The 9,273-nt window shown below is 47.4% G+C and overlaps 1 long non-coding RNA gene across 1 annotated transcript; it reads left to right on the forward strand.

Moving 5' to 3' along the window:
- Positions 1-478: 478 nt before the first annotated feature.
- On the forward strand, positions 479-8,605 carry LOC133078790 (uncharacterized). Its single transcript, XR_009697934.1, has 3 exons — positions 479-521; positions 5,814-5,904; positions 8,528-8,605. It is a non-coding gene; the product is annotated as an uncharacterized LOC133078790 (long non-coding RNA).
- Positions 8,606-9,273: the final 668 nt, after the last annotated feature.

Here is a 9,273-nt window from a genome sequence, read left to right on the forward strand (position 1 = left end):
TGCTAGTGTGTAATACAGAGGCAAGTCCAGCTCTTGTTTCCTTAAGCTACATAAATTAATTCTAACTGCAGGAAATTTTACGGGATCCAACCACTGTCCCACAGCAACCACTTGCAGACCGTTTCCAACCACTGAATTGCTGTAGCATCACGAGCGGGACAATGCGAGCAACCTGGTGGCAAAAACAGCTTTTTATTGAAACCATTCTCAACTTGTTAAGAGGAAACGTCTTAGCTTCCGACGTAAGTATCACACACAACTGTTAAGCTTTTACGCAAAACGGCTCAAGACAGTAAGTTAAAAAGACTACTTCCAAGACACGGAGAAGCACCGCCTCCTCCCGGCCTTCTGCCCCGCCCTCCGTAGGTCTGTGCGCAAAACTGGCTCCGTCGTCGCCCCTCCCCTCGCCCGTAGCGCCCCGCCCAGGCTCCGCCCCCGGAAGCCCGGCTTTTATCTCCACGCTGGTGGTTTTTTACCGAACCGGAAGTGGGGAGCGCGGAGAGAAGGTCGCGCAGAAGCGGGTAAGTTCCTCATTTCTAGTGTAAGTCTGTGCCGCGTGGCCCCCCCCTCCCCCCTTACTCCGTCCTCAGGGTCTCTGAGTCACTACGGACCTAAAATCCCAGCACCCGGCCCTCCGCCCCCAGTACATCCAGACGTCGCCGTTACGGGTCGGGTATCTTTTCATTTGGGTTTAAATTTGCTCCGAGGCTGGTCGCTGACCTTGGCTTTTCTGCCACGTAGACACCGCCTTTCGCTACATTTTCCTGCTTAAAACCCATTACTGGGGGGTGGGGGGCGAACCCATGGAGGCGGAACCACCGTAGTCACAATTCGCATTCAGATATACGATCTGTCAATACTAGAGCCAAAGGGAGGCAGAAAAGACCAAGTATGTCACAAAGGCGAACCTGCTTCCTGCTCCTCTGCCTGCCTTTGGCTCTTAGGCCAAATCTCCAACCACTGAGATGTTATGGTGCCCCCTCCCTTATGTAGCTCAAATAAAAGCAGTAATAAACCACAACGCACACACACACACACACACACCCCCATCCATTACTACCTCCGCTCCCCCCTCCACCCCCCATGTAAAGCCCTCTTCCTTGAGGTGGATTCGTGCCCCCCAGCCTCGCCCTCTCGGCCCCTGGAGGGCAGCGCCGGCCGCCCCGCTCTCGGAGAGGCCTCGTCCTCTCCCCGGTCCTGGGATTTTGCAGAGCCCGCCCCTCTCCTGAGACCCCCTCCCTCCCTCCCAGCCCCTCTGCCCTCGCGTCTCCTCAGGCCGGTCCTTCTGCCACACAGGCCTCCCCTTCCTAGTCAGCCCTTCCCCTCACCCCGCGTAGGGGGAGGTGACCTGGGCCAGACGTGTGACACCCAGTGTTCTTCTGTCCCAAATTCCACCCGATGGAAAATGGTCTTTTCCTGTAGGGGAAGTAGCAAGTGAATAAAAATAGAGAAGTAAATAAAAAAGCCGGATCTCCAGGGATTGGAGAGCAACATAGAGAGAGGCCCTGGATCAGCTATGGACGAGAGGTAACAACGGTGAGGCAATTCACAGAGAGAGTTGGGAGAGAGGATAGAAGAGTTGGAACCATGGCCTTCAAAGCAACTTGGTGCTGGGAGACAGAGTACAACTAGTGATCAGAAGATCAGGGGAACAGAGAGAGCAGGAAGGAAGCCCAGCCTCCTGGGGCGCCAGAGAGTGGGGAGGAAGGGAGTGTAACAGGGACGGAAGGGGTGTAACTGGAGGGCAGAGACGGAGCAGAGGTGGTGGGAAATAAGAGGCAGTAATACTTAGAGATTGTCGACTGAAAAAAAATGCACAACGAGAGAGTTGTGAGTTAAGTTCTGTTTCTGCAAAATGAGGACTATAGCCCAGGAGACCGCGTTTCACATAGCTCTGAGAAGCTGATTTTAGTGACAGGAGCATACATGCAGTCAAGCACCTCTTTTTCTGCAGAAGGTTGCTTCTAGTCTCACTGCTGGTCACGAGGAGCAGACGTCACCATGAAGGATTTTAGTGTTTTCCTAGATACGAGGAGATGCAAGAATTGGGCTCATAAAATTTTCTAAAAATATCTAACTATCTGAAGACCTATTCTGCCAGTTTTTCCCAGAGCACAGAGTGCCTCTTTCCTGATGCCCACCCTGAACTCCTTTCATGGGGTGATGAAGGTCAGCAGCTGCAGCAGGTCATGATTTCATCCTTATAGAGGTAGATGTCAAATGCCAGTTTGTAGTTGGGAAGATTTTGGGCAATCCGAAAGGTTGGGGAGAAACAGCTTGAAGAGGGAGAACAAGTTGCAGAGTGGGGGTGGGACAGGTGTGAGGGAAGAAATAGAGAGGAGGGCAGAAACAGCAGGAGAGCAGAGGGGAACAAAAGGAGAGGCAGAAGCATAGAAAGAAATAGGGTGACAGATAAACGGAATGAAATGGAAACACAGTAGTGCAGGTAGGTGGTGGGAGCTGGATGCAGGTGGCTGGTGAGTTGTTTGGATGTGGATGATTAAGTCATGATTTATGATTTGTGGCTTTAGAATATAGTGAATTTAAACTCTGTTTAAATTATACATATGAGGATGAGAATTGCAAAGCTGCTGTCTACAAGACTTGTGCATTTTGTAATTACTTGTAATTACAAAGAGAAGGTTCCTTTGCTCTGGCACACGAAAAATGGTCCTGGTTTTTTAAGTTGGAGGGATGATAAGGACGAACGCTGCCCACTGACCCTTCAGGCAACCTTTTCAGAATTCACTTCCACCTGGTTCTCCTCACTACATTCAGATCTTCTCAGAAAGGTCTCCTCTCTGGGCCTCACGGACCCCACTTACACCATGGAGACGTGAAACTAGACTAGAAACTCTGGAGTGTGAGCAGTCCCGACCCACAGAATGACTGGCCAGGTGAGGTGTGTGTCTGTGTGGCAGTTCTGTTTGGAGAGAGTGTCCGTTTGTATTTAGAACCTGAATTTGGTCCCAGTCCTCCCAGAATGAAAAAGAAAAACGCAAATTCTAGAACCGAAACAAGAACATATGCTCAAGAGTAAAAGTTACCATAGTCAGACGTATTTCTCTGCATTCAGTGTAATTTGAAGAGAGTTTAGAGTTTATGTCAGTTCTGGCACTCAGACCTCCACTGGCTCTTACTTGCCCTCAGGACAAATCCCCGACTCCTCACTGTGGCTACTCAGCCCTGTATCATCAGGGCCCTGCCGGTGTCTCCAGCCTCATCCTGGGAGCTGACCCTTTTCTCATGGTTCACTCTGCCCTGGGCACTTTCACCTTTTCTCTGTTCCCCCCAATTTTTCTGTCTCAGATCTTAGTTCCTGCTCTTACCTTCTCCCTTTAAGTCACCATAGCACAGGCCCTTTGTCCCCCTTCAGGTCTAGACTCAGATGTCCTCCCATCCTCTCCTGACAGTCTCTTTCACGATACCCAGGTTTTATTGCCTCTGTATCAATCACCCTTACCAGAAATGCCCGTCTCCATTGACTATTTGAAGTCTTTGCCGTTTTCCTTTCATTTAAAGGCTCACAGTGTTCCTCTTCTTTCCACGATGGCTGCAGTATCTCACTGTGGGGATGTCTTTAGATGCTGGGACTGTGGGTTGGGCTGAATAATCCTCAGGGAAAACCACGGGCACAGGGTAGCCCCTGCTACAGCCCCCTGGTGTTCCAGGCTGTGCACATCCGTGACCAGTTGCCACCTTGGACAGAAGCTTTGCCTTCCAGCAGGTCATCTGCTCAGAGTCAGGGTTGGTGATTTCACGGTGTAAGGCTGAACAGAAGGCTGGAAGCTAAGGGGGCATGCGGTGGCCCCGCCTCAAAGAGCTAGGGTATCTTTTAATTACCGATGAGTGGGGAGACAGGAGACAAGAAGCTTGGGGACCATCTGTCTTTGAGACTTCCTTACTGAATTCAAATGCCTTTGTAACCGCACTCTATAATGTCCCCAGTTGCTGGCAAGGTTTCCCAGGAGGGCCAACGTCTTGACCTTCATATTGAATGCCCAGTGTCCTTTGGGTGGCATCTTGTGAATATTCCTGTTGGAATGTGTTTTCTTTTTTTAATATAAATTTATTTAATTTATTTATTAATAAATAAATGGCTGCATTGGGTCTTCGTTGCTGCGCATGAGCTTTCTCTAGTTGCGGCGAGCGTGGGCTGTTCTTCGTTGTGGTGCGCGGGCTTCTCATTATGGTGGCTTCTCTTGTTGTGGAGCACGGGCTGTAGGCGCGCAGGCTTCAGTAGTTGTGGCACACGGGCTCAGTAGTTGTGGCTCACGGGCTTAGTTGCTCCGCAGTGTGTGGGATCTTCCCGGACCAGGGCTCGAACCCGTGCTTTCCCCTGCATTGGCAGGCGGATTCTTGACCACTGCGCCACCGGGGAAGTCCTGGAATGTGTTTCTGAGAGGTCTTCGTGCCTTTTAGCCCTGTTTGCCTTTTAGCCCTGTCTGCCCGTGAGTGCATGGGGGAGAGGCAGAACAATTGCGAAGTTGGAAGGGAGGCTGTAAGGGTCTGCTGGAGGGGTTGGGCAGCAAGTGGGGGCTTCAGAGTTCTCCCCGTGAATTGTTTGTGCACCTGTCCCTTGTGGACTCAAGGGGTGTGTGGAACTGTTGGCAAGTGAAGTCTTCTTTCTGGATGGAGCACCTGGAATTGCATTTATGGGTAGTTGTGGGGTGCATTGTGTGGTCTATGAAACCCACCTGCGGCTAGATATCAAAGGGAACATAATTGTTATAGTGAGGGAAATACATGCACTCCAGTGACCATTACTGCATTAGTCACAGCAGCCAAGACGTAGAAAGAAGCAAAATGTTCTCTGATAAATGAATGGATATAGAAAATTTATGTCTGCCATAAATTATGACATTATTATGACACATATTTAATGTGGAAACTAAAAATGTGAAACTCGTAGAGCCATAGGTTGTTAGGAGTTGGATGGTGGGGTTAATGGGGAGATGTTGCTCAAAGGTTACAAAGGTCCAGTTGTGAAATTAGTAAGTTCAACATGTACATCTAATGCCCAGCATGCTGACGGTAGTTAATCACACTGTGTTTCTATATACTTGGAATTTGCTGGGAGAGTAACACATAAGTGGTCTCACTGCACAGAAACAAAATGGTAATTGTGAGTTGATGGAAGTGTAAATTACTTTTTTGTGATAATTATTACAGAGTGTCTACGTCTGTCAAATCATTGTGTGCTTCATACATGTACCGTTGTTACTCATCAGTTATACCTCAGTAAAGCTGGGAAAGAATAAGAAAGTGCCAGGTGTGCTGGGCTTGCCTCCTCTGAGTGCTCTCAACCCAGGCTTCCCATTAGATCGATGTGATATTTTTCATATACATGTTTTATACTTTACTCTGACCAGAGATTCCCCTTCAGATAGTCCAACCTCAACAATATTTGAGGTGCCCCAGGTGATTCCAATCCGGATGCATCATTGAGCATCGTGACTCTGGGTCCCCCCATTCCTGAGGGCTGAGATCTGGGCTGAGGCTGAGGGGCTCTGCTCTGCGTGGGGATGGATCAGGGCTGGTCTGTGACCTGAAGGGGGTCGTCGGGTCCAGCTGAGGTGCCTGCTGCTGCTGTGCACGTGAGGGCCTCACCAGGAGGGGAACGAGATCTGAAGAAAGGGTGGGAAACTCCTGTGTTGGTCTCTGTGTGGGAGTTTACTGTCCTGAGCCCCTCCTGGGACAGTGGGCAGCAGGGGACTGTCCCACATGCTGAGGTCTTCCCTGTGTGTGTGGTGGTGACTCAGGAAGGGGCTGTGTTGATTCTGAGCATTAAACAGCATCTTTTCCACTTTCAGGATAGACCTCTAAACATTCATGTTGTCTAAGGAAGAAGCCCTTAAGAGGCGAAAGAGGAAAGAACTGGAGTCTGCAATGGCTCTTTCTCAGGTAAAGTCATATTCTCAGTTGATTTTTCTGTCTGTTCTTCCTCAAATGCCCTTATTTGGACTTGGTAAACTTGTCTGACTCTGAAGTATCCCGCCTGACACCTGTACATTCACACCCACCCAGGTCCTTCCCTCAGGGCCTGTCATCTCCACTTAGATCCCGTCTCCCCATGACCCAGTGACCTGGAACTTGTGAAGAGGCTCTGCTGGGTGTAGTCCTGGGCAGGGCTTCGCCCCCATGGATTTAGTTGGGGTGTCAGTGCTGTTGGGCAGCAGCAGTTGCTTAGGGCCCCATCTGGATGCACTGTCTGCTCTCTGTAAACCGGGATCTAGATGGTGCACCTGAAAGTCTGGTATTAATGTGCACAATACCTGGTAAAATCTGGAAATCAGGCCAACTAAGGGTAATTTGTTCTGACTTATTCGAAGGCAATTGAAGCTAAGTGAGCAAGTCACTGACTAAATCTTAATGACTGGGAATGGAATGGAAAGTTCAGAACTAGACATCAGTGATAGAGGGTGTTTTATTCCATCCTGGAATTTAAACTATGAAATCAACCTAAACCTCTGACCGTTGGAAATTCTTTATATCACTTTCATCACCTCCATTCCTGAGAGGTTGTCTTTTTACTCTGTGGATTGTATCTTTTGACACACAGTATTTACCTTTGATGCAGGTTAGGGACCAGCTGTATTTTTTTGCTTGTAGATATCTAGTTTCTCAGCACCGTTTGTTATTGAGACCGTCCTTTCCCATTTGTTTAGTCTTGGCACCCTTTTCTGTACATTTTCCGTATATTCCAGGGATTGTTTGAGTTTTCTAATCTGTTCCATTGGCTTATGTATCTGCGTTTATGCCAGTACCACATCATCTTCATTACTTTGTAATATGTTTTGAAATCTAAAACTGATGGGCTTGGTCGATGGCCATGATCTTCAGGTCCCAAGTGCTTCCAGCCCTGGCCCCGCCCCTGACAAGGGTGGCTATCCGCTGGATCACTTCGGTGAATGTAAAAGCTTTAAAGAGAATTTCATGAAGTGTCTCCAGGGCAATAGTTTTGACAGTACTTTGCAGAAATGAATCAAAGCAATATATTTAGAATGTAGGATGGAGAGGCAACTGATGTTACAAGAACCCCTGGAAAAACTGGAATTTGGAGATTTGTTTGTTTGTTTTGTTTTGTTTTCTTTTTGGCCATGCAACGTGGCATGCGGGATCTTTGTTCCCTGAGGAGGCAACGAACCTTCATCCCCTGCAGTGGAAGCACTGAGTCTTAACCACTGGACCACCAGGAGGTCCTGGGGTTTGGAGATTTGCTAGATAGAAAATCAGAGAGAAAAACTGAACCTTGATGGGAAGAAGACTGCAGGACAGTGTGGGGTCATCTGGACGTCGTCGCCGCCCTGATGACCTTGCCACTCCAAGGGCTTGCTTGTAGGTACTGTGACTCAGGAAGGGGCTTTGCGGATGCCCGAGAGATGGCGCTGAAATCAAGACAGACACCCCACCCTGGTAATGGCTCGTCTTTTAAGAATCCCCAAAGGATTTTGGAAAACCATTGTCCCTTTTAGATTCTCATTTTCCCCCAGGTGTGTTAGCTTTTCTCATTAAGTCCTAGTGTGTGACAGGGCTCCCAGGGAGGTCAGGTGCCAGGTGACATCTGCGTAGTGAGTGGAACTTTGGGCTCCCGTGTGGTGCTGGAGTCACATCACAGGCTCTGTGTCTTTTCAGTGCTAATGTGCTAAATGTTCACGATTAGCGGTCTGTTACGTAGACAGAGATTGTTAGGAAAACTTTTCGTAGCAAATGGTTTCCTCTTCGTACTCATAAATATATATGCCCTTTATTTCTTTCTGGGGGGGTGGATGCTGCGCTGCACAGCATGCGGAATCTTAGTTCTTCGACCAGGGATCGAACCCGTGCCCCCTGTGGTGGAAGCATGGAGTCCTAACCACTGGACCGCCAGGAAAGTCCCTGACCTTTATTTCTTTTTTTCTTTTCTTTTCTTTTCTTTTTTTTTTTTTTTTAACAAAAATAGAGGACACGTTCAGAAGTGGGAAATGGTCTGGCTTTTGAGATATCTGACTTCTTGCTTTTTTTCTGGTGATGCCCGAGCACCAGGTATCTTTCTAACCAAGTGTCATTTTCTGATTTGTATCACACTATGTTTGTAAAACTGGATGTTTAATTTCAAGAACTCATTTGTTGTAACTGAGAAAAAAAATGAAAATAAAAATGACTGACTCTATCTTCTTTTTCAAGAGTATTTTGGATATTTGGGGTCCCTTGAGATTCCATGTTAATTTTATTTTATTTTATTTTTGTAATTTAAAAATTTTTAAATAAATTTATTTATTTTATTTATTTATTTTTGGCTGCGTTGGGTCTTCGTTGCTGCACGCGAGCTTTCTTTAGTTGCAGTGAGTGGGGGCTACTCTTCATTGCGGTGCACTCCCTGTTAATTATAGCATGATTTTTTCTATTCCTACAAAAATTGCCCTTGAAATTTTGATAGGGATTCCATTGAATCTGTAGGACACTTTGGGTAATTTGGTCATTTTAAGAATATTAAAATTGGACTTCCCTGGTGGTGCAGTGGTTAAGAATCTGCCTCCCAATGCAGGGGACACAGGTTCGAGCCCTGGTCTGGGAAGATCCCACATGCCGCGGAGCAACTAAGTCCGTGCGCCACAACTACTGAGCCTGCGCTCTAGAGCCCACGTGCTGCAACTACTGAGCCTGCACTCTAGAGCCCGTGTGCCACAACTACTGAGCCTGCGCTCTAGAGCCCACGTGCTGCAACTACTGAAGCCCGCACGCCTAGAGCCTGTGCTCCGCAAGGAGAGAAGCCACCACAATGAGAAGCCCGTGCACCACAACGAAGAGTAGCCCCCGCTCGCTGCAACCAGAGAAAGCCCGTGCACAGCAACGAAGACCCAACACAGCCAAAAATAAATAAATTAATAAATTAATTAATTTAAAAAAATATTAAAATTGGAATATTCCAATCCACGAGTACAGGGTGTGTTTCTATTTATTTGTATCTCCATGAACTTCTTTTAGAACGTTTAGTAGTTTTCAGTGTACAAGTCTTTCAACTCCTTGGCTCATTTTTCCCTAAGTGTTCTATAGGACTGTTCTCTAATTTTCTGTTGACATTGTCCATTGTGTATAGAAGTGCAACTGATTTTTGCGTGCTGATTCTTTATGCTGCAAGTTTTCTAAAGTTGTTTTTTGAAGAAATAGTTTTCTCGTGAGATCTTCTTGGTTTGTGCCTACAAAACCTTGTCACCTACAGAATAAGAAGATGGTACTTTTTCCATGTGGATAACTTGAGTTTTTGTTTTTTGTCTTACTGTTCTAGACAGG

The sequence above is a fragment of the Eubalaena glacialis genome, chromosome 18 (assembly GCF_028564815.1).
Source record: "Eubalaena glacialis isolate mEubGla1 chromosome 18, mEubGla1.1.hap2.+ XY, whole genome shotgun sequence".
Classification (NCBI taxonomy): domain Eukaryota; kingdom Metazoa; phylum Chordata; class Mammalia; order Artiodactyla; family Balaenidae; genus Eubalaena; species Eubalaena glacialis.